The sequence below is a fragment of the Crinia signifera genome, chromosome 5 (assembly GCF_055691185.1).
Source record: "Crinia signifera chromosome 5, ASM5569118v1, whole genome shotgun sequence".
Lineage (NCBI taxonomy): Eukaryota > Metazoa > Chordata > Amphibia > Anura > Myobatrachidae > Crinia > Crinia signifera.
Genome location: NC_139221.1, coordinates 4,887,987 through 4,914,435, shown reverse-complemented (window position 1 = coordinate 4,914,435; position 26,449 = coordinate 4,887,987). Strand labels below are relative to the sequence as shown.

Below are 26,449 nucleotides of genomic sequence, written 5' to 3'. Positions count from 1 at the left end.
ATACACGTGAGCGTAGAGCACTACATATAACATGTAACACTACACATGAGCATAGAGCACTACATATGGCAATTACTACTACACATGAGCATAGATCACTACATATAACATGTAACCCTACACCTGAGCATAGAGCACTACATGTAACCCTACACCTGAGCGTAGAGCACTACATATAGCATGTAACCCTACACCTGAGCGTAGAGCACTACACATAGCATATAACCCTACACCTGAGCGTAGAGCACTACATATAACATGTCACTCTACACGTGAGCATAGAGCACTACATATAACATGTAACACTACACATGAGCATAGAGCACTTCATATGACATGTACTCCTACACCTGAGCGTAGAGCACTACATATAGCATGTAACCCTACACCTGAGTGTAGAGCACTACATATAACATGTAACCCTACACGTGAGCGTAGAGCACTACATATAACATTTAACACTACACGTGAGCGTAGAGCACTACATATAACATTTAACACTACACATGAGCATAGAGCACTACATATGGCATGTACTCCTACACATGAGCATAGAGCACTACATATAACATGTAACACTACACCTGAGCGTAGAGCACTACATATAGCATGTCACCCTACACCTGAGCGTAGAGCACTACATATAGCATGTAACCCTACACCTGAGCATAGAGCACTACATGTAACCCTACACCTGAGCGTAGAGCACTACATATAGCATGTAACCCTACACCTGAGCGTAGAGCACTACACATAGCATGTAACCCTACACCTGAGCATAGAGCACTACATATAACATGTCACCCTACACGTGAGCATAGAGCACTACATATAACATGTAACACTACACATGAGCGTAGAGCACTACATATAGCATGTAACCCTACACCTGAGTGTAGAGCACTACATATAACATGTAACACTACACATGAGCATAGAGCACTACATATGACATGTACTCCTACACCTGAGCGTAGAGCACTACATATAGCATGTAACCCTACACCTGAGTGTAGAGCACTACATATAACATTTAACGGTACTTATGTATTATCTGGGCTCCCATGTTAAATGCACCCCATTTTTTCATACCCCTACTTTCCAACTACGCATGGAGTTGATTTTATATAGTGTGGCGAGCGCAGCGAGCCACCGTGCCCGAAGCGTGGCGAGCGCAGCGAGCCCCGCGAGGGGACGTGGTCTCATAAGAAAAACGGGAGCCCAGATATTACATAAGTACCCATTTAACACTACACGTGAGCGTAGAGCACTACATATAACATTTAACACTACACATGAGCATAGAGCACTACATATGGCATGTACTCCTACACATGAGCATAGAGGACTACATATAACATGTAACACTACACATGAGCATAGAGCACTACATATAACATGTAACTCTACACCTGAGCATAGAGCACTACATATAGCATGTCACCCTACACCTGAGCGTAGAGCACTACATATAGCATGTAACCCTACACCTGAGCGTAGAGCACTACATATAGCAGGTAACCCTACACCTGAGCGTAGAACACTACATATAGCAGGTAACCCTACACGTGAGCGTAGAACACTACATATAACATGTAACCCTACACCTGAGCGTAGAGCACTACATATAGCATGTAACCCTACACCTGAGCGTAGAGCACTACATATAACATGTAACCCTACACCTGAGCGTAGAGCACTACATATAGCAGGTAACCCTACACCTGAGCGTAGAACACTACATATAGCAGGTAACCCTACACGTGAGCGTAGAACACTACATATAACATGTAACCCTACACCTGAGCGTAGAGCACTACACATAACATGTAACCCTACACCTGAGCGTAGAGCACTACATATAACATTTAACCCTACACGTGAGCGTAGAGCACTACATATAACATGTCACCCTACACCTGAGCGTAGAACACTACATATAACATTTAACCCTACACCTGAGCGTAGAACACTACATATAGCATGTCACCCTACACGTGATTGTAGAGCACTACATATAGTATGTAACCCTACACCTGAGCGTACAGCACTACAGTACATATAACATGTAACCCTACACATCTGCTTATATATGTGCTCCCGTCCATACACCTGGCCAGTATCTAGTCCCGGCAGCCTGGTTACAATGCCCCCACTGCCGCTGTGAAGTCTCTATCTCCACTGAAGAAAAATCTGTTTGGACTAATTGTGTGATTAAGAAGTATTTATTGTTATCGCGGGCGGTTAGATAGAGGCTCACGGATAGGAGAGGTGGCAGTAACAGGAGACAGATGGCGACGTGTCGGTGACGTGCCGCTTTCATACTGTCCCAGGACACCGCTCCCTGTGTGACCACAACAGACCAGAACAGTGATACTGGTTAGGTGTAGTCCTGCACCTCACACGGGCGGCATGGTAGCACAGTAGGAGTATTGCTCAGCGGCCTCCAGTTATTGCACACATACGTGCTATGTTCTGGGATTGTATTAACATCATGGGAATCACTGGCAGTAACTGTCACTGGCGCACACTGATTAAACAAACGATGCACCATCGGCATCATTCACAGATATACACAGCCGATGCCCAATATACAGTGTCCAAATATATATCGCTGCTCATTATTTCTGTAAGGGGGGTCCTTCTACCATCCGTACAGCCATGACGGGTGCTAGCGGTGATTGACAGCTAAATGGGCGGGATCTGGTGCAGAGATTGTATGTATAGGTGATAAATGTGAGCTGGGATCGGGTGCAGAGTATATAGGTGATCATCGTGAGCAGGGATCAGGTGCAGAGAGTGTATGTATAGGTGATCACTGTGAGCTGGGATTGGGTGCAGAGAGTATTTAGGTAATCACTGTGAGCCGGGATCGGGTGCAGAGAGTATATAGGTGATCATCGTGAGCAGGGATCAGGTGCAGAGAGTGTATGTATAGGTGATCACTGTGAGCCGGGATCGGGTGCAGAGAGTATATAGGTGATCAGTGTGAGCCGGTATCAGGTGCAGAGGGTATATAGGTAATCACTGTGAGCCGGGATCGGGTGCAGAGAGTATATAGGTGATCATCGTGAGCAGGGATCAGGTGCAGAGAGTGTATGTATAGGTGATCACTGTGAGCTGGGATTGGGTGCAGAGAGTATATAGGTGATCACTGTGAGCCGGGATCGGGTGCAGAGAGTGTATGTATAGGTGATCAGGGTGAGCCGGTATCAGGTGCAGAGTGTATAATTAATAATTAACACAGTAACATGTGGAAAGCACAGTATTGTGGAACATAGCACAGTATTGTGGAAAGCACAATGACACGTGGAAAGCACAGTAACACGTGGAACACAGCACAGTATCAAGGAAAGCACAGCAACACGTGGAACACAGCACAGTATCAAGGAAAGCACAGCAACACGTGGAACACAGCACAGTAAAATGTAATAAGCACAGTAACGTGGAACACAGCACATTAACACGTGGAACACAGCACATTAACGCGTGGAAATCACAGTACTGTGTAATAAGCACAGTAACGTGGAACACAGCACATTAACACGTGGACCACAGCACATTAACACGTGGACCACAGCACATTAACACGTGGACCACAGCACATTAACACGTGGACCACAGCACATTAACACGTGGAAATCACAGTACTGTGTAATAAGCACAGTAACACGTGGAGCACAGTAACCTAGTACATGATATTAGTCTAGATACTGTACATTTTGTGTTATAGGTGTATGCCGTATCTTTGGCGTGCTTTCCTGCGGGCGCTGCTGTTACTGCTAGTAACCCCACATGTTCCATGTAACCAGATAACGTATTCCCCGGGGTGGGAGATCAGTGACACTTTCCATCAACAGTAACCTCAGACCTCTCCTTTCCTCCCGGCACCATCTGTGACCTGGAGTCCTTGCTGTCAGTCACAGGGATCGCACTCGTTCCTGGACACTGCGCAGTATAACGTGTCACCACCCCCTCCGCCTGGTCCAGAGATTGACCTCTCCTAGACCTGGATCGATCCCGAGTCAATAGGATGTGATTCTAGTCAGGCTCTCCTTACTTGTGTAGGCCCAATGGCATGTTTCTCGCAAGCAATAAAATATAGACACTCATCCAGGTTCCCACACAGTTGTAAAAGCAGACGCCTGTACCACCAACATGTTTCGGCTGCCTCAGTGCCTTCCTCACCCTGAGGAGTCTGTTATTACAACCGTGTGCGAACCAGGATATTTGTACACTATAATGCCTACTACACGTCACACACCGATTACATGTGAGAATGCCCAATACACGTTATGCCGCACACAGTAATGCCCATTACACATTATGCTCCCAGGATAGATACTGCCCCCGCAGAGTTAAAAGCAGCTCCCAGGATAGATACTGCCCCCGCAGAGTAATAAGCAGCTCCCAGGATAGATACTGCCCCCGCAGAGTAATAAGCAGCTCCCAGGATAGATACTGCCTCCGCAGGGTAATAAGCAGCTCCCAGGATAGATACTGCCCCTGCAGAGTAATAAGCAGCACCCAGGATAGATACTGCCCCCCCCTCAGAGTAATAAGCAGCTCCCAGGATAGATACTGCCTCCGCAGGGTAATAAGCAGCACCCAGGATAGATACTGCCCCCGCAGAGTAATAAGCAGCTCCCGGGATAGTTACTGCCCCCCCCCCCCAGAGTAATAAGCAGCTCCCGGGATAGATAATGCCCCCGCAGAGTAATAAGCAGCACCCAGGATAGATAATGCCCCCGCAGAGTAATAAGCAGCACCCAGGATAGATAATGCCCCCGCAGAGTAATAAGCAACACCCGGGATAGATACTGCCCCCCCAGGGTAATAAGCAGCTCCCAGGATAGATACTGCCTCCGCAGGGTAATAAGCAGCTCCCGGGATAGTTACTGCCCCCCCAGAGTAATAAGCAACTCCCGGAATAGATACTGCCCCCGCAGAGTAATAAGCAGCTCCCAGGATAGATACTGCCCCCCCAGAGTAATAAGCAACTCCCGGAATAGATACTGCCCCCGCAGAGTAATAAGCAGCACCCAGGATAGATAATGCCTCCGCAGGGTAATAAGCAGCTCCCGGGATAGATACTGCCCCCCCAGAGTAATAAGCAACTCCCGGAATAGATACTGCCCCCGCAGAGTAATAAGCAGCACCCAGGATAGATAATGCCCCCGCAGAGTAATAAGCAGCTCCCGGGATAGATAATGCCCCCGCAGAGTAATAAGCAGCTCCCGGGATAGATACTGCCCCCGCAGAGTAATAAGCAGCTCCCGGGATAGATACTGCCCCCGCAGAGTAATAAGCAGCTCCCGGGATAGATACTGCCCCCGCAGAGTAATAAGCAGCTCCCGGGATAGATACTGCCCCCGCAGAGTAATAAGCAGCTCCCGGGATAGATACTGCCCCCGCAGAGTAATAAGCAGCTCCCGGGATAGATACTGCCCCCGCAGAGTAATAAGCAGCTCCCGGGATAGATACTGCCCCCGCAGAGTAATAAGCAGCTCCCGGGATAGATACTGCCCCCGCAGAGTAATAAGCAGCTCCCGGGATAGATACTGCCCCCGCAGAGTAATAAGCAGCTCCCGGGATAGATAATGCCCCCGCAGAGTAATAAGCAGCTCCCGGGATAGATACTGCCCCAGTAGAGTAATAAGCAGCTCCCGGGATAGATAATGCCCCCGCAGAGTAATAAGCAGCTCCCGGGATAGATAATGCCCCCGCAGAGTAATAAGCAGCACCCGGGATAGATAATGCCCCCGCAGAGTAATAAGCAGCACCCGGGATAGATACTGCCCCCGCAGAGTAATAAGCAGCTCCCGGGATAGATACTGCCCCCGCAGAGTAATAAGCAGCTCCCGGGATAGATACTGCCCCTGCAGAGTAATAAGCAGCTCCCGGGATAGATACTGCCCCCGCAGAGTAATAAGCAGCTCCCGGGATAGATACTGCCCCCGCAGAGTAATAAGCAGCTCCCGGGATAGATACTGCCCCCGCAGAGTAATAAGCAGCTCCCGGGTTAGATACTGCCCCCGCAGAGTAATAAGCAGCTCCCGGGATAGATACTGCCCCCGCAGAGTAATAAGCAGCTCCCGGGATAGATACTGCCCCCGCAGAGTAATAAGCAGCTCCCGGGATAGATACTGCCCCCGCAGAGTAATAAGCAGCTCCCGGGATAGATACTGCCCCCGCAGAGTAATAAGCAGCTCCCGCAGTAGATACTGCCCCCGCAGAGTAATAAGCAGCGCCCGGGATAGATAATACCCCCGCAGAGTAATACGCAGCTCCCTGGATAGATACTGCCCCCGCAGAGTAATAAGCAGCACCCGGGACAGATAATGCCCCCCGCAGAGTAATAAGCAGCACCCGGGATAGATAATGCCCCCGCAGAGTAATAAGCAGCACTCGGGATAGATACTGCCCCCCCAGGGTAATAAGCAGCACCCGGGATAGATACTGCCCCCCCAGGGTAATAAGCAGCTCCCGGGATAGATACTGCCCCAGCAGAGTAATAAGCAGCTCCCGGGATAGATACTGCCCCCGCAGAGTAATAAGCAGCTCCCGGGATAGATACTGCCCCCGCAGAGTAATAAGCAGCTCCCGGGATAGATACTGCCCCCGCAGAGTAATAAGCAGCTCCCGGGATAGATACTGCCCCCGCAGAGTAATAAGCAGCTCCCGGGATAGATACTGCCCCCGCAGAGTAATAAGCAGCACCCGGGACAGATACTGCCCCCGCAGAGTAATAAGCAGCTCCCGGGATAGATACTGCCCCCGTAGAGTAATAAGCAGCTCCCGGGATAGATACTGCCCCCGCAGAGTAATAAGCAGCTCCCGGGATAGATACTGCCCCCGCAGAGTAATAAGCAGCTCCCGGGATATATACTGCCCCCGCAGAGTAATAAGCAGCTCCCGGGATAGATACTTCCCCTGCAGAGTAATAAGCAGCTCCCGCAGTAGATACTGCCCCTGCAGAGTAATAAGCAGCGCCCGGGATAGATAATACCCCCGCAGAGTAATACGCAGCTCCCGGGATAGATAATGCCCCCGCAGAGTAATAAGCAGCACCCGGGACAAATACTGCCCCCGCAGAGTAATAAGCAGCTCCCGGGATAGATACTGCCCCCGTAGAGTAACAAGCAGCTCCCGGGATAGATACTGCCCCCGTAGAGTAATAAGCAGCTCCCGGGATAGATACTGCCCCCGTAGAGTAATAAGCAGCTCCCGGGATAGATACTGCCCCCGTAGAGTAATAAGCAGCTCCCGGGATAGATACTGCCCCCGCAGAGTAATAAGCAGCTCCCGGGATAGATACTGCCCCCGCAGAGTATTAAGCAGCTCCCGGGATAGATACTGCGCCCGCAGAGTAATAAGCAACTCCCGGGATAGATACTGCCCCCGCAGAGTAATAAGCAGCTCCCGGGATAGATACTGCCCCCACAGAGTAATAAGCAGCTCCCAGGATAGATAATGCCTCCGCAGAGTAATAATTAATGGCTCTGGCAGTGTGTGGTGGGGGGTAGTAATGGCTCCGGCAGTGTGTGGTGGGGGGTAGTAATGGCTCTGGCAGTGTGTGGTGGGGGGTAGTAATGGCTCTGGCAGTGTGTGGTGGGGGGTAGTAATGGCTCTGGCAGTGTGTGGTGGGGGGAAGTAATGGCTCTGGCAGTGTGTGGTGGGGGGTAGTAATGGCTCCGGCAGTGTGTGGTGGTGGGGGGTAGTAATGGCTCCGGCAGTGTGTGGTGGGGGGTAGTAATGTCTCCGGCAGTGTGTGGTGGGGAGTAGTAATGGCTCCGGCAGTGTGTGGTGGGGGGTAGTAATGGCTCCGGCAGTGTGTGGTGGGGGGTAGTAATGGCTCTGGCAGTGTGTGGTGGGGGTAGTATTGGCTCCGGCAGTGTGTGGTGGTGGGGTAGTAATGTCTCCGGCAGTGTGTGGTGGTGGGGGGTAGTAATGTCTCCGGCAGTGTGTGGTGGGGGGTAGTAATGTCTCCGGCAGTGTGTGGTGGGGGGTAGTAATGGCTCCGGCAGTGTGTGGTGGGGGGTAGTAATGGCTCCGGCAGTGTGTGGTGGTGGGGTAGTAATGGCTCCGGCAGTGTGTGGTGGTGGGGTAGTAATGGCTCCGGCAGTGTGTGGTGGGGGGTAGTAATGGCTCCGGCAGTGTGTGGTGGTGGGGGGTAGTAATGTCTCCGGCAGTGTGTGGTGGGGGGTAGTAATGGCTCCGGCAGTGTGTGGTGGTGGGGTAGTAATGTCTCCGGCAGTGTGTGGTGGTGGGGGGTAGTAATGTCTCCGGCAGTGTGTGGTTGTGGGGGGTAGTAATGTCTCCGGCAGTGTGTGGTGGTGGGGGGTAGTAATGTCTCCGGCAGTGTGTGGTGGTGGGGGGTAGTAATGTCTCCGGCAGTGTGTGGTGGGGGGTAGTAATGGCTCCGGCAGTGTGTGGTGGGGGGTAGTAATGGCTCTGGCAGTGTGTGGTGGGGGTAGTAATGGCTCCGGCAGTGTGTGGTGGTGGGGTAGTAATGGCTCCGGCAGTGTGTGGTGGTGGGGTAGTAATGGCTCCGGCAGTGTGTGGTGGTGGGGTAGTAATGGCTCCGGCAGTGTGTGGTGGTGGGGGGTAGTAATGGCTCCGGCAGTGTGTGGTGGTGGGGGGTAGTAATGGCTCCGGCAGTGTGTGGTGGTGGGGGGTAGTAATGGCTCCGGCAGTGTGTGGTGGTGGGGGGTAGTAATGGCTCCGGCAGTGTGTGGTGGTGGGGGGTAGTAATGGCTCCGGCAGTGTGTGGTGGGGGGTAGTAATGGCTCCGGCAGTGTGTGGTGGTGGGGGGTAGTAATGGCTCCGGCAGTGTGTGGTGGTGGGGGGTAGTAATGTCTCCGGCAGTGTGTGGTGGGGGGTAGTAATGGCTACGGCAGTGTGTGGTGGTGGGGGGTAGTAATGTCTCCGGCAGTGTGTGGTGGGGGGTAGTAATGTCTCCGGCAGTGTGTGGTGGGGGGTTGTAATGGCTACGGCAGTGTGTGGTGGTGGTGGGGGGGGGGTAGTTAGTAGTAGGTAGTGAGCTGCCTGGCATTGGAGCTGTAATTAATCATTGATGCCGAGATCTGGTCTCTGAATACCTCACAATATAAATGGAGGATACAGAGATGCTGCCAGAGAGGCAGCGACTGGAACACTGACAGCTTGTTATAGATTGCTGTCCCTGTATAAGGAGCCCAGGCTGCGGTGTTATACAGAACCACGGTGTGCAGCTGTGTTATACAGAATCACGGTGTGCTGCGGTGTTATACTGAACCACGGTGTGCTGCGATGATATACAGAATCACGGTGTGCTGCGGTGTTATACAGAACCACGGTGTGCTGCGATGATATACAGAATCACGGTGTGCAGCGGTGTTATACAGAATCACGGTGTGCTGCTGTGTTATACAGAACCATGGTGTGCTGCGGTGTTATACAGAACCACGGTGTGCTGCGATGATATACAGAATCACGGTGTGCAGCGGTGTTATACAGAACCACGGTGTGCTGCGGTGTTATACAGAATCACGGTGTGCTGTGGTGTTATACAGAATCACGGTGTGCAGCGGTGTTATACAGAATCACGGTGTGCAGCGGTGTTATACAGAATCACGGTGTGCTGCGGTGTTATACAGAACCACGGTGTGCAGCGGTGTTATACAGAATCACGGTGTGCTGCGGTGTTATACAGAACCACGGTGTGCTACGGTGTTATACGGAATCACGGTGTGCTGCGTGTTATACGGAATCACGGTGTGCTGCGGTGTTATACAGAATCACGGTGTGCAGCGGTGTTATACAGAATCACGGTGTGCAGCGGTGTTATACTGAACCACGGTGTGCTGCGGTGTTATACAGAACCATGGTGTGCTGCAGTGTTATACAGAACCATGGTGTGCTGCGGTGTTATACAGAACCACGGTGTGCTGCGGTGTTATACAGAACCACGGTGTGCTGCGGTGTTATACAGAACCATGGTGTGCTGCTGTGTTATACAGAACCATGGTGTGCTGCGGTGTTATACAGAACCACGGTGTGCTGCGGTGTTATACAGAACCACGGTGTGCTGCGGTGTTATACAGAACCACGGTGTGCTGCGGTGTTATACAGAATCACGGTGTGCTGCGGTGTTATACAGAATCACGGTGTGCAGCGGTGTTATACAGAATCACGGTGTGCAGCGGTGTTATACAGAATCACGGTGTGCAGCGGTGTTATACTGAACCACGGTGTGCTGCGGTGTTATACAGAACCATGGTGTGCTGCGGTGTTATACAGAACCATGGTGTGCTGCGGTGTTATACAGAACCATGGTGTGCTGCGGTGTTATACAGAACCATGGTGTGCTGCGGTGTTATACAGAACCATGGTGTGCTGCGGTGTTATACAGAACCATGGTGTGCTGCTGTGTTATACAGAACCATGGTGTGCTGCGGTGTTATACAGAACCATGGTGTGCTGCGGTGTTATACAGAACCACGGTGTGCTGCGGTGTTATACAGAACCACGGTGATCTGCGGTGTTATACTGAACCATGGTGTGCTGCGGTGTTATACAGAACCATGGTGTGCTGCGGTGTTATACAGAACCACGGTGTGCTGCGGTGTTATACAGAACCACGGTGTGCTGCGGTGTTATACAGAATCACGGTGTGCTGCGGTGTTATACAGAACCATGGTGTGCTCTGGTGTTATACAGAACCACGGTGTGCTGCGGTGTTATACAGAACCACGGTGTGCTGCGGTGTTATACAGAACCATGGTGTGCTGCGGTGTTATACAGAACCACGGTGTGCTGCGGTGTTATACAGAATCACGGTATGCTGCGGTGTTATACAGAACCATGGTGTGCTGCGGTGTTATACAGAGCCACGGTGTGCTGCGTGTTATACAGAATCACGGTGTGCTGCGGTATAGTGCCGCCCTGTATATTAGGAGGTCTGGGGGTGGGGTGGGGGGGGGGGGCTGAGTGCACCTTTACAGAGGTATAATGCCACCCTCTACATTAGGAGGGGGGGGGGGGGGGCTGGGTGTACCTGTACAGAGGTGTAATGATACCCTGTGTATTAGGAGAAGGACCGGGTGTACCTGTATGGAGGTATGGTGCTGCCCTGTATATTAGGAGGTGGGGGACTGGGTGTACCTGTACAGAGGTATAATGATGCCCTGTATATTAGAAGGTGGGGGGGGGACTGGGTGTACCTGTACAGAGGTGTAATGATGCCCTGTATATTAGGAGGTGGGGGGGCTGTGTGTACCTGTACAGAGGTGTAATGATGCCCTGTATATTAGGAGGTTGGGGGGGGGGGCTGGGTGTACCTGTACAGAGGTATAATGATGCCCTGTGTATTAGGAATAGGACCGGGTGTACCTGTATGGCGGTATAGTGCTGCCCTGTATATTAGGAGGGGGGGCTGGGTGTACCTGTACAGAGGTGTAATGATACCCTGTGTATTAGGAGAAGGACTGGGTGTACCTGTACAGAGGTGTAATGATGCCCTGTATATTAGGAGGTGGGGGGGGCTGAGTGTACCTGTACAGAGGTGTAATGATGCCCTGTGTACTTTGCAGTAGGAGACCTGCACACAGCCGGCAGGTTACACGCTGGCACATACATATATAATGAGTACAACGTGTTATACAGCTGTTCAGTGTCTGATACCATCTACACGGTCCCCGGCGATGGGACACACCACAGACAGCTGCTGTTGTAATTACATGGGCGTCGGCACTGTTGCCGACATGCTATAGTGTCACCTGTCTGATTATAGTTTCCGGAGACATTTGTTGATGCAGAAGAACATAGAGAGCAACGCGTCAGTAGCAATAGGCATGTTGTCAGCGGAACTCTACACGCAACAGGACGGTAGTGGCATGCCGCCATCATTATTCACACTGCCGCCATCCAGAATTCTGGTCAGATCTCCACATATAGGCCCTTATTTTAGTTGATTCGGACGGATGTGTATTTCAGACAGTAACCGAGTGTTCTTCGCCCCGCCTACCGTACGGATCCGACCATCGAATGATGGACCGAGCGGTCAGACAGCTCCGAGTGCTCCAGACCACTCGGACATTTCTCAGTGTGACAGCAGGGATATGGGAGGGCCGCTGGCATCCGGCTTTCATATGTCCGCCCCCCACACGTGCGTCACGGCCGCATTACCATACATACGCCCAGCATTTTCAAGGAAACGCCCATGAAACCCGGGGCATACGCATATGGTAATGAGCCCAAACAGCCTTTCACGCCCCTCTCCACCCCCTGCTCGGATGGTTCCGACCGATCATTTTCTGCACGGAACTCACCGCGTGTTCACTTGTGCGAGGCATTCGCACATGCGCAGAAACGCCTCTGCACATGCCCAAATACCAAACATCGGCCGTCCGGCCACACACACACACAGTCGTCCGAGTCAATCACAATAAGGGCCATAATGTATAACTGTACCGCGTGTTATATAGGGGATACAGTATATGGGTTCCCTACAGCCAGTGTCAGGCGCTGCTTCCCGTGTACATGTAACATGTATCTCTGTACCGTGTGTTATATAGAGGATACGGTATATGGGTTCCCTACACCCGGTGTCCGGCGCTGCTTCCCGTGTACATGTAACATGTATCTCTGTACCGCGTGTTATATAGGGGATACGGTATATAGGTTCCCTACACCCGGTGTCCGGCACTGCTTCCTGTGTACATGTAACCTGTATCTCTGTACCGCGTGTTATATAGGGGATACGGTATATGGGTTCCCTACAGCCGGTGTCAGGAGCTGCTTCCCGTGTACATGTAACATGTATCTCTGTACCGTGTGTTATATAGGGGATATGGTATATGGGTTCCCTATACCCGGTGTCAGCCGCTGCTTCCTGTGTACATGTAGCATGTATCTCTGTACCGCGTTTTATATAGGGGAAACGGTATATGGGTTCCCTACACCCGGTGTTCGGCGCTGCTTCCGTGTACATGTATCATGTATCTCTGTACCGCGTGTTATATAGGGGATACGGTATATGGGTTCCCTACAGTCGGTTTTAGGCGCTGCTTCCTGTGTACATGTAACATGTATCTCTGTACCGTGTGTTATATAGGGGATACGGTATATGGGTTCCCTACAGTCGGTGTCAGGCGCTGCTTCCGTGTACATGTAACATGTATCTCTGTACCGTGTGTTATATAGAGGATACGGTATATGGGTTCCCTACACCCGGTGTCCGGCACTGCTTCCCGTGTACATGTAACATGTATCTCTGTACCGAGTGTTATACAGGGGATACGGTATATGGGTTCCCTACACCCGGTGTCTGGCGCTGCTTCCTGTGTACATGTAACATGTATCTCTGTACCGTGTGTTATATAGGGGATACGGTATATGGGTTCCCTACACCCGGTATCTGGCGCTGCTTCCTGTGTACATGTAACATTTATCTCTGTACTGCGTGTTATATAGGGGATAAGGTATATGGGTTCCCTACACCAGGTGTCTGGCGCTGCTTCCTGTGTACATGTAACATGTATCTCTGTACCGTGTGTTATATAGGGGATACGGTATATGGGTTCCCTACACCCGGTGTCTGGCGCTGCTTCCTGTGTACATGTACCATGTATCTCTGTACCGTGTGTTATATAGAGGATACGGTATATGGGTTCCCTACACCCGGTGTCCGGCACTGCTTCCCGTGTACATGTAACATGTATCTCTGTACCGTGTGTTATATAGGGAATACGGTATATGGGTTCCCTACACCCGGTGTCAGGCGCTGCTTCCTGTGTATATGTAACATGTATCTCTGTACCGCGTGTTATATAGGGGATACGGTATATGGGTTCCCTACACCCGGTGTCCGGCGCTGCTTCCCGTGTACATGTAACATGTATCTCTGTACCGCGTGTTATATAGGGGATACTGTATATGGGTTCCCTACACCCGGTGTCAGGCGCTGCTTCCTGTATAAATGTAACATGTATCTCTGTACCGTGTGTTATATAGGGGATACGGTATATGGGTTCCCTACACCCGGTGTCCGGCGCTGCATCCTGTGTACATGTAACATGTATCTCTGTACCGTGTGTTATATAGGGGATACGGTATATGGGTTCCCTACACCCGGTGTCCGGCACTGCTTCCCGTGTACATGTAACATGTATCTCTGTACCGTGTGTTATATAGAGGATACGGTATATGGGTTCCCTACACCCGGTGTCTGGCTCTGCTTCCTGTGTACATATAACATGTATCTCTGTACCGCGTGTTATATAGGTGATACGGTATATGGGTTCCCTACAGACGGTGTCAGGCGCTGCTTCCCGTGTACATGTAACATGTATCTCTGTACCGTGTGTTATATAGGGGATACGGTATATGGGTTCCCTACACCCGGTGTCAGGCGCTGCTTCCTGTGTACATGTAACCTGTATCTCTGTACCGCGTGTTATTTAGGTAATGCGGTATATGGGTTCCCTACAGTCGGTGTCAGGCACTGCTTCCCGTGTATATGTAACATGTATCTCTGTACCGTGTGTTATATAGGGGATACAGTATATGGGTTCCCTACACCCGGTGTCTGGCGCTGCTTCCTGTGTACATGTAACATGTATCTCTGTACCGTGTGTTATATAGGGGATACGGTATATGGGTTCCCTACACCCGGTGTCTGGCGCTGCTTCCTGTGTACATGTACCATGTATCTATGTACCGCGTGTTATATAGGGGATACGCTATATGGGTTCCCTACACCCGGTGTCAGGCGCTGCTTCCTGTGTACATGTAACCTGTATCTCTGTACCGCGTGTTATATAGGTGATACGGTATATGGGTTCCCTACAGTCGGTGTCAGGCGCTGCTTCCTGTGTACATGTAACATGTATCTCTGTACCGTGTGTTATATAGGGGATACGGTATATGGGTTCCCTACAGTCGGTGTCAGGCACTGCTGCCTGTGTACATGTAACATGTATCTCTGTACCGTGTGTTATATAGAGGATACGGTATATGGGTTCCCTACACCTGGTGTCCGGCACTGCTTCCCGTGTACATGTAACCTGTATCTCTGTACCGTGTGTTATATAGGGGATACGGTATATGGGTTCCCTACAGTCGGTGTCAGGCGCTGCTGCCTGTGTACATGTAACATGTATCTCTGTACCGTGTGTTATATAGAGGATACGGTATATGGGTTCCCTACACCTGGTGTCCGGCACTGCTTCCCGTGTACATGTAACATGTATCTCTGTACCGAGTGTTATACAGGGAATACAGTATATGGGTTCCCTACACCCGGTGTCTGGCGCTGCTTCCTGTGTACATGTAACATGTATCTCTGTACCGTGTGTTATATAGGGGATACGGTATATGGGTTCCCTACACCCGGTATCTGGCGCTGCTTCCTGTGTACATGTAACATGTATCTCTGTACTGCGTGTTATATAGGGGATAAGGTATATGGGTTCCCTACACCAGGTGTCTGGCGCTGCTTCCTGTGTACATGTAACATGTATCTCTGTACCGTGTGTTATATAGGGGATACGGTATATGGGTTCCCTACACCAGGTGTCTGGCGCTGCTTCCTGTGTACATGTAACATGTATCTCTGTACCGTGTGTTATATAGGGGATACGGTATATGGGTTCCCTACACCCGGTGTCTGGCACTGCTTCCTGTGTACATGTACCATGTATCTATGTACCGCGTGTTATATAGGGGATACGGTATATGGGTTCCCTACACCCGGTGTCTGGCGCTGCTTCCTGTGTACATGTAACATGTATCTCTGTACCGTGTGTTATATAGAGGATACTGTATATGGGTTCCCTACACCCGGTGTCCGGCACTGCTTCCCGTGTACATGTAACATGTATCTCTGTACCGTGTGTTATATAGGGGATACGGTATATGGGTTCCCTACACCTGGTGTCAGGCGCTGCTTCCTGTGTACATGTAACATATATCTCTGTACCGTGTGTTATACAGGGGATACGGTATATGGGTTCCCTACACCCGGTGTCCGGCACTGCTTCCCGTGTACATGTAACATGTATCTCTGTACCGTGTGTTATACAGGGGATACAGTATATGGGTTCCCTACACCCGGTGTCTGGCGCTGCTTCCTGTATACATGTAACATGTATCTCTGTACCGTGTGTTATATAGGGGATACGGTATATGGGTTCCCTACACCCGGTGTCTGTCGCTGCTTCCTGTGTACATGTAACATGTATCTCTGTACTGCGTGTTATATAGGGGATAAGGTATATGGGTTCCCTACACCCGGTGTCTGGCGCTGCTTCCTGTGTACATGTAACATGTATCTCTGTACCGTGTGTTATATAGGGGATACGGTATATGGGTTCCCTACACCCGGTGTCTGGCGCTGCTTCCTGTGTACATGTAACATGTATCTCTGTACCGTGTGTTATATAGGGGATACGGTATATGGGTTCCCTACACCCGGTGTCTGGCGCTGCTTCCTGTGTACATGTAACATGTATCTCTGTACCGTGTGTTATATAGAGGATACGGTATATGGGTTCCCTACACCCGGTGTCCGGCACTGCTTCCCGTGTACATGTAACATGTATCTCTGTACCGTGTGTTATATAGGGGATACGGTATATGGGTTCCCTACACCTGGTGTCTGGTGCTGCTTCCTGTGTACATGTAACATGTATCTCTGTACCGCGTGTTATATAGGGGATACGGTATATGCATACCTCCCAACTTTTGTAGTTGGGAGGTCGGGACGTTCGAGGGGGGCACGGCCTCGAGAAAAGGGGGCGTGGCCTCGCGGGATGACGCGAACTCCGGCCACGCCCCCCTTTTCGCCGCATGCGCACAGCCTCTATTCTTGGCAGGCTGGGGGGGCTCCCAACTGCCCCCCCCCCCACCGCGGGACAATGGCGGCCCCGGGCGGGACGCGGGAACGTCCCCGAATATCGGGACGTTCCCGCGGTAAGCGGGACAGTTGGGAGGTATATATATGGGTTCCCTACACCCGGTGTCTGGCGCTGCTTCCTGTGTATATGTACCATGTATCACTGTACGAGTGGATAGAACACCAGTGAATGCTGGACTGGAGAACAGATACTGGGAGAAGTAAAGGTGACACTGGTTCATCTGTCACTGCAGGGAAGCACATACTGTTCCTATTGTCATGGGAAACTGCATGACAGTCCAAGCGTCTACTGAAGTGCAGTGCAATGCTGCCACCTAGTGGCCTGATCAGTATATACAGGGAAATCCAAATGGAACTTTGCAAACTGTCATTAGGGGGGAGGGGCAAGGGAAGTGGTGCTGTGCATGTAGATAGTGGAAACATCTATACAGCAATTATACTGATTAAACAGAATGAGGGAGGTGGTGCTGTGCAGGTGTCACATATAGATAGGGGAAACATAACTATACTTATACTGATTATACAGAATGAGGGAAGTGGTGCTGTGCACGTGTCACATATAGATAGCGGAAACATAACTATAATTATACTGATCATAGAGAATAAGAGAAGTGATGCTGTGCATGTGTCACATATAGATAGCGGAAACATAACTATACTTATTCTGATTATACAGAATGAAGGAAGTGGTGCTGTGCACGTGTCACATATAGATAGCGGAAACATAACTATAATTATACTGATCATAGAGAATAAGAGAAGTGATGCTGTGCATGTGTCACATATAGATAGCGGAAACATAACTATACTTATTCTGATTATACAGAATGAAGGAAGTGGTGCTGTGCACGTGTCACATATAGATAGCGGAAACATTACTATAATTATACTGACTGAGAGAAGTGGTGCTGTGCATGTGTCACATATAGATAACGGACTAGTCTGTGCTGGGGAGAGCACCCACCAGAAAATACTGAAATCCGCGCCCCTGCTTGTCACATATAGATAGCGGAAACATAACTATAATTATACTGATTATACAGAAAGAGAGAAGTGGTACTGTGCACGTGTCACATATAGATAGCGGAAACATAACTATACTTTTACTGATTATACAGAATGAGGGAAGTGCTGTGCGTGTGTCACATATAGATAGCGGAAACATAACTATAATTATACTGATTATACAGAATGAGGGAAGTGGTGCTGTGCACGTGTCACATATAGATAGCGGTAACATAACTATAATTATACTGATTATACAGAATGAGGGAAGTGGTGCTGTGCACGTGTCACATATAGATAGCGGAAACATAACTATAATTATACTGATTATACAGAATGAGGGAAGTGGTGCTGTGCACGTGTCACATATAGATAGCGGAAACAGAACTATAATTATACTGACTGAGAGAAGTGGTGCTGTGCATGTGTCACATATAGATAGCGGAAACATAACTATAATTATACTGATTATACAGAATGAGGGAAGTGGTGCTGTGCACGTGTCACATATTGATAGCGGAAACATTACTATAATTATACTGACTGAGAGAAGTGGTGCTGTGCATGTGTCACATATAGATAACGGAAACATTACTATAATTATACTGACTGAGAGAAGTGGTGCTGTGCATGTGTTACATATAGATAACGGAAACATAACTATAATTATACTGACTGAGAGAAGTGGTGCTGTGCATGTGTTACATATAGATAACGGAAACATAACTATACTTATACTGATTATACAGAATGAGGGAAGTGGTGCTGTGCACGTGTCACATATTTCACACCTTCCATACGCACCTATCACACCTTACACACACACACACACACATCATGCCTTCCACACACACCTATCCAAGGCCGGCGCCACCACTAGGCAGACTCGGCCACTTGAGGGCGGTACTGAGCTGCAGCAGAGCTAACGCCCGAGGAGAGCAGAAAGTGAAACTAAAGCAGCTGTTAAGTACCAGAACAGTTGAGCTCACAACATTACACCCGCCCGCCCTGCCCCCCTGCCGATCATCCCCCCCCCGTGGAGCCCGCTCGTTGAAGTGATCGGCGGGTGCTGCAGCCAACCCCCCCTGGTCAGCAGCTCTCTGCTGTAACATGTGAGTTTACACCTGCCTGGCCCGCCCGTTGATGCTATCGGCGGGTGTTCCCCGCATTCCCCCCACCCTTGCTGGTAAGCGCCGCGGCTCTCTGCGGGTGAGCTTATACCCTTCCACACACACATACACACTTTCCACTTCCACACATCACACCTTCCACACGCACATACACACTTTCCACTTTCACACATCACACCTTCCACACGCACCATCACGCCTTCCACACACACACACACATATCACGCCTTCCACATGACCCCTTCCACACGCACACATGACGCCTTCCACACGCGCACATGACGCCTTCCACACGCACACATGACGCCTTCCACACGCACACATCTCGCCTTCCACACGCACACATCTCGCCTTCCACACGCACACATCACGCCTTCCACACGCACACATCTCGCCTTCCACACGCACACATCTCGCCTTCCACACGCACACATCTCGCCTTCCACACGCACACATCTCGCCTTCCACACGCACACATCACACCTTCCACACGCACACATCACACCTTCCACACGCACACATCACACCTTCCTACACGCACACATCTCGCCTTCCACACGCACACATCTCGCCTTCCACACGCACACATCTCGCCTTCCACACGCACACATCTCGCCTTCCACACGCACACATCTCGCCTTCCACACGCACACATCACACCTTCCACACGCACACATCACACCTTCCACACGCACACATCACACCTTCCACACGCACACATCACGCCTTCCACACGCACACATCACGCCTTCCACACGCACACATCTCGCCTTCCACACACACACACACACACACACATATCGCCTTACACACACGCACACATCACGCCTTCCACACACACACATCACGCATTCCACACGCACACATCACGCCTTCCACACGCACACATCTCGCCTTCCACACGCACACATCACGCCTTACACACACACACATCTCGCCTTCCACACGCACACATCTCACCTTCCACACGCACACATCACGCCTTACACACACACGCACACATCTCGCCTTCCACACGCACACATCTCGCCTTCCACACGCACACATCTCGCCTTCCACACGCACACATCTCGCCTTCCACACGCACACATCTCGCCTTCCACACGCACACATCACGCCTTCCACACGCACACATCACGTCTTCCACACGCACACATCACACCTTCCACACGCACACATCACACCTTCCACACGCACACATCTCGCCTTCCACACGCACACATCACGCCTTACACACACACACACGCACACATCACGCCTTCCACACGCACACATCTCGCCTTCCACACGCACACATCACGCCTTACACACACACGCGCACACATCACGCCTTACACACACACACGTCTCGCCTTACACACGCACACGTCACGCCTTACACACACACACGCACACGTCACGCCTTACACACACACGCGCACACATCACGCCTTCCACACGCACACATCACACCTTCCACATGCACACATCTCGCCTTCCACACGCACACATCTCGCCTTCCACACGCACACATCACGCCTTACACACACACACGCACACATCTCGCCTTCCACACGCACACATCACGCCTTCCACATGCACACATCACGCCTTCCACATGCACATAATGTATAACACCTGACACCCCCTATCTGCGCCTTATCTACATTACATCAGGGGCGGGTTTGGAACTAGCAGTGGCCCAGGACATGGGCAGCACCAGAGATATGACATTACATGTGCTGCCGCAGAGCGCTGTTCCACAGTTTGTGCTCATTCTAGCCCTGCCTGCATCACTCGTGTGTGTACTGATGCTGTGCAGCTCACAGCCAGAAGGTGGCGATATAGAGATGGGCATTGGGAGCCTCTGTCCTGGTGTATCTGGGTATACATGGTGACGGTGGAACCTTCCGCTGAGGAATCTGTATCCCATATTATGGTTACGCTGGAACATGCTCCCTCCTCATTATTACATGTTACCCCTGGGCACTATATAGGTAGCGGTGACATACCGAGTGCTGTAGGGAAGGTGGAGCTCTGATGGAGATGTGTGGGGAACATGCAGCCTCCCGTCACCCCGCTGTGCCTGCTCATTAGTGGGGATTACTCCCTCCTCCTACAGCCGCGCTCAGCCCAGGATTACACCAGTGTCACCCAATTAGTGACAGGTCATATATCATCCACAGGATCATCGCTGACACTAAGGGGCACATCGCAGACGCTGCCTGCCTCCCCCATGTACACTCTGCCCCTGTGCCCTACCTTCCCCCCATGTACACTACTGCCCCTGTGCCCTACCCCCTGTGTACACTACTGCCCCTCTGCTATCCTGTGCCCTACCCCCTGTGTACGCTATTGCCCCTGTGCTATCCTGTGCCACACCGCCTGTGTACACTACTGCCTCTGTACCTTACCCCCCTGTGTACACTACTGCCCCTGTGCTATCCTGTGCCACACCCCCATGTACACTACTGCCCCTGTGCCCTATCCCCTGCTTACGCTACTGCCCCTGTGCTATCCTGTGCCCTACCCCCTGTGTACACTACTGCCCCTGTGCTATCATGTGCCACACCGCCTGTGTACACTACTGCCTCTGTACCCTACCCCCCTGTGTACACTACTGCCCCTGTGCCCTATCCCCTGCTTACACTACTGCCCCTGTGCTATCCTGTGCCCTACCCCCTGTGTACACTACTGCCCCTGTGCTATCCTATGCCACACTCCCGTGTACCCTACTGCCCCTGTTCCCTTCCCCCTATGCACACTACAGCCCCTGTGCCCTACCCCCCTGTGTACACTACTGCCCCTGTGCTATCCTATGCCACACTCCCGTGTACCCTACTGCCCCTGTGCCCTACCCCCTGTGTACACTACTGCCCCTGTGCCCTACCCCCTATGCACACTACTGCCCCTGTTCTCTCCCCCCTATGCACACTACTGCCCCTGTGCTATCCTGTGCCCTACCCCAGTGTACGCTACTGCCCCTGTGCTATCCTGTGCCCTACCCCCCGTGTACACTACTGCCCCTGTGCCCTACCCCCGTGTACGCTACTGTCCCTGTGCTATTGTGCCCTACCCCTGTGTACACTACTGCCCTCGTGCTATCCTGTGACATACCTTCGTGTACGCTACTGCCCCCTGTGCTATCCTGTGCCTTACCCCCTGTGTACACTACTGCCCCTGTGCCCTACCCCAGTGTACACTACTGCCCCTGTGCCCTACCCCCGTGTACGCTACTGCCCGTGCTATCCTGTGCCCTACCCCCTGTGTACACTACTGCCCCTGTGCCCTACCACGTGTACGCTACTGCCCCTGTGCCCTACTCCCTGTCTACACTACTGCCCCTGTGCCCTACCCCCATGTACGCTACTGCCCCTGTGCCCTACCCCCATGTACACTACTGCCCCTGTGTCCAACCCCTGTGTTTTACCCCCCCCCCATATACACTACTGCCCCTGTTCCCTACCCCCTGGTTACACTACTGCCCCTGTGTACACTACTGCCCATGTGCTATCCTGTGCCACACCGCCTGTGTACACTGCTGCCTCTGTGCCCTACCCCCCTGTGTACACTACTGCCCCTGTGCTATCCTGTGCCACACCCCCCATGTACACTACTGCCCCTGTGCCCTATCCCCTGTTTACACTACTGCCCCTGTGCTATCCTGTGCCCTACCCCCTATGCACACTACTGCCCCTGTTCCCTTCCCCCTATGCACACTACAACCCCTGTGCCCTACCCCCCTGTGTACACTACTGCCCCTGTGCTATCCTATGCCACACCCCTGTGTACCCTACTGCCCCTCCTCCCTACCCCCTGTGTACACTACTGCCCCTGTGCCCTACCTTCCCCCTATGCACACTACTGCCCCTGTGCTCTACCCCCTGTGTACACTACTGTCCCTGTGTGCACTACCGCCCCTGTGTACACTACTGCCCCTGTGCAATCATATGCCACACCCCCTGTGTACACTACTGCCCCTGTTCCCTACCCCCTGTGTACACTACTGCCCCTGTGTACACTACTGCCCATGTGCTATCCTGTGCCACACCGCCTGTGTACACTACTGCCTCTGTGCCCTACCCCCCTGGGTACACTACTGCCCCTGTGCTATCCTGTGCCACACCCCCCATGTACATTACTGCCCATGTGCCCTATCCCCTGTGTACACTACTGCCCCTGTGCTATCCTGTGCCCTACCCCCTATGCACACTACTGTCCCTGTTCCCTTCCCCCTATGCACACTACAACCCCTGTGCCCTACCCCCCTGTGTACACTACTGCCCCTGTGCTATCCTATGCCACACCCCTGTGTACCCTACTGCCCCTCCTCCCTACCCCCTGTGTACACTACTGCCCCTGTGCCCTACCCCCTATGCACACTACTGCCCCTGTGCCCTACCCCCTGTGTACACTACTGTCCCTGTGTGCACTACTGCCCCTGTGTACACTACTGCCCCTGTGCAATCATATGCCACACCCCCTGTGTACACTACTGCCCCTGTGCCCTACCCCCCTGTGTACACTACTGCCCCTGTGCTATCCTGTTCCCTACCCCCTATGCACACTGCTGCCCCTGTGCCCTACCCCCTGTGTACACTACTGCCCCTGTGCCCTACCCCGTGTACACTACTTCACCTGTGCCCTACCCACTGTGTACACTACTGCCCCTGTTCTATCCTGTGCCACACCCCTCATGTACAATACTGCCCCTGTGCCCTTCCACCGTGTAGACTACTGCCCCTGTGCCCTTCCGACGTGTACACTACTGCCCCTGTGCACTTCCCTGTGTACACTACTGCCCCTCTGCCCTACCTCCGCGTACACTACTGCCCCTGTGTACGCTTCTGCCCCTGTACTATCCTGTGCCACACCCCCGTGTACACTACTGCCCCTGTGCTCTACCCCTGTGTACACTACTGCCCCTGTGCTCTACCCCCGTGTACACTACTTCCCCTGTGCTCTACCCCCATGTACACTACTGCCCCTGTGCCCTACCCCCATTTACACTACTGCCCCTGTGCCCTACCCCCGTGTACACTACAGCTCCTGTGCCTAACCCCTGTGTACGCTACTGCCCCTGTACCCTACCCCTGTGTACGCTACTGCCCCTGTGCTATCCTGTGCCACACCCTCCGTGTACACTACTGACCCTGTGCCCTACCCCTGTGTACACTACACCCCCTGTGCCCTACCCCCTATGTACAATACTGCCCCTGTGTACACTACTGCCCCTGTGCCCTGCCCCTGTATACACTACTGCCCCTGTTCTATCCTGTGCCATCTGCCCATGTACACTACTGCCCCTGTGCCCTACCCCCGTGTACACTACTGCCCCTGTGCCCTACTCCCCTGTGTACACTACTGCCCCTGTGTCCTACCCCCAGTGTACACTACTGCCCCTAATCCCTACCCCCGTGTGCACTATTGCCCCTGTACCCTTCCCCCGTGTACACTACTGCCCCTGTGTACACTACTGCCCCTGTGTCCTACCCCCGTGTACACTACTACCCATGTACCCTGCCCCTGTGTACACTACTGCCCCTGTACCCGTGTACACTACTGCCCATGTACCCTACCCCGTGTACACTACTACCCCTGTACCCTACCCTGTGTACACTACTGCCCCTGTGTACACGGGGGTAGGGTACAGGGGTACCCTACCCCCGTGTACACTACTGCCCATGTACCCTACCCCGTGTACACTACTGCCCCTGTACCCTACCCCCGTGTACACTACTGCCCCTGTGTACATGGGGGTAGGGAACAGGGGTACCCTACCCCCGTGTACACTACTGCCCATGTACCCTACCCCCGTGTACACTACTGCCCCTGTACCCTACTCCCGGTTACACTACTACCCCTGTATACTACTGCCCCTGTGTCCTACCCCTGTGTACACTACTGCCCCTGTAGCCTACCATGTGTACACTACTGCCCCTGAGCTATCCTGTGCCACACCCCATGTACACTACTGCCCCTGTGCCCTATCCCCCTGTGTACAATACTGCCCCTGTGCTATCATGTGCCACACCCCCCATGTACACTACTGCCCCTGTGCCACCAACCCGTGTACACTTCTGCCCATGTGCCCTACCCCCCTTTGTACACTACTGCCCCTGTGCCCTTCCACTGTGTACACTACTGCCCCTGTGCCCTACTCCCCTGTGTACACTACTGCCCCTGTTCCCTACACCCGTGTACACTATTGCCCTTGTACCCTACCCCCCGTGTACACTATTGCCCCTGTTCCCTTCCCCCGTGTACACTACTGCCCCTGTGTGCACTACTGCCCCTGTACCCGTGTACACTACTGCCCATGTACCCTACGCCCGTGTACACTACTGCCCCTGTACCCTACCCTGTGTACACTACTGCCCCCGTGTACACTACTGCCCATGTACCCTACCCCCGTGTACACTACTGCCCCTGTACCCTACTCCCGTGTAAACTACTACTCCTGTGTACACTACTGCCCCTGTGTCCTACCCCTGTGTACACTACTGCCCCTGTACCCTACCATGTGTACACTACTGCCCCTGTGCTATCCTGTGCCACACCCCCATGTACACTACTGCCCCTGTGCCCTATCCCCCTGTGTACAATACTGCCCCTGTGCTATCATGTGCCACACCCCCCATGTACACTACTGCCCCTGTGCCACCAACCCGTGTACACTACTGCCCATGTGCCCTACCCCCCTTTGTACACTACTGCCCCTGTGCCCTTCCACTGTGTACACTACTGCCCCTGTGCCCTACTCCCCTGTGTACACTACTGCCCCTGTTCCCTACACCCGTGTACACTATTGCCCCTGTACCCTACCCCCCGTGTACACTATTGCCCCTGTGCCCTACCCCCCGTGTACACTACTGCCCCTGTACCCTTCCACCGTGTACACTACTGCCCCTGTACCCTACCCCCGTGTACACTACTGCCCCTGTACCCTACCCCCGTGTACACTACTGCCCATGTACCCTACCCCGTGTACACTACTGCCCCTGTGTACACTACTGCCCCCGTACCCGTGTACACTACTGTCCATGTACCCTACCCCCGTGTACACTACTGCCCCTGTACCCTACCCTGTGTACACTACTGCCCCTGTGTACACAGGGGTAGGGTACAGGGGTACCCTACCCCGTGTACACTACTGCCCATGTACCCTACCCCCGTGTACACTACTGCCCCTGTACCCTACCCCCGTGTACACTACTGCCCCTGTGTACATGGGGGTAGGGAACAGGGCTACCCTACCCCCGTGTACACTACTGCCCATGTACCCTTCCGTGTACACTACTACCCCTGTGTAAACTACTGCCCCTGTGTCCTACCCCTGTGTACACTACTGCCTTTGTACCCTACCATGTGTACACTACTGCCCCTGTGCTATCCTGTGCCACACCCCCATGTACACTACTGCCCCTGTGCCCTATCC

The 26,449-nt window shown here is 52.4% G+C and overlaps 1 protein-coding gene across 4 annotated transcripts in view; it reads left to right on the top strand.

Annotated features, from left to right (window-relative positions):
- Window positions 1-26,449, top strand: part of KCNH2 (potassium voltage-gated channel subfamily H member 2) — a 412,853-nt gene that overhangs the window by 67,769 nt on the left and 318,635 nt on the right. The gene's annotated exons all lie outside the window — the stretch shown is intronic.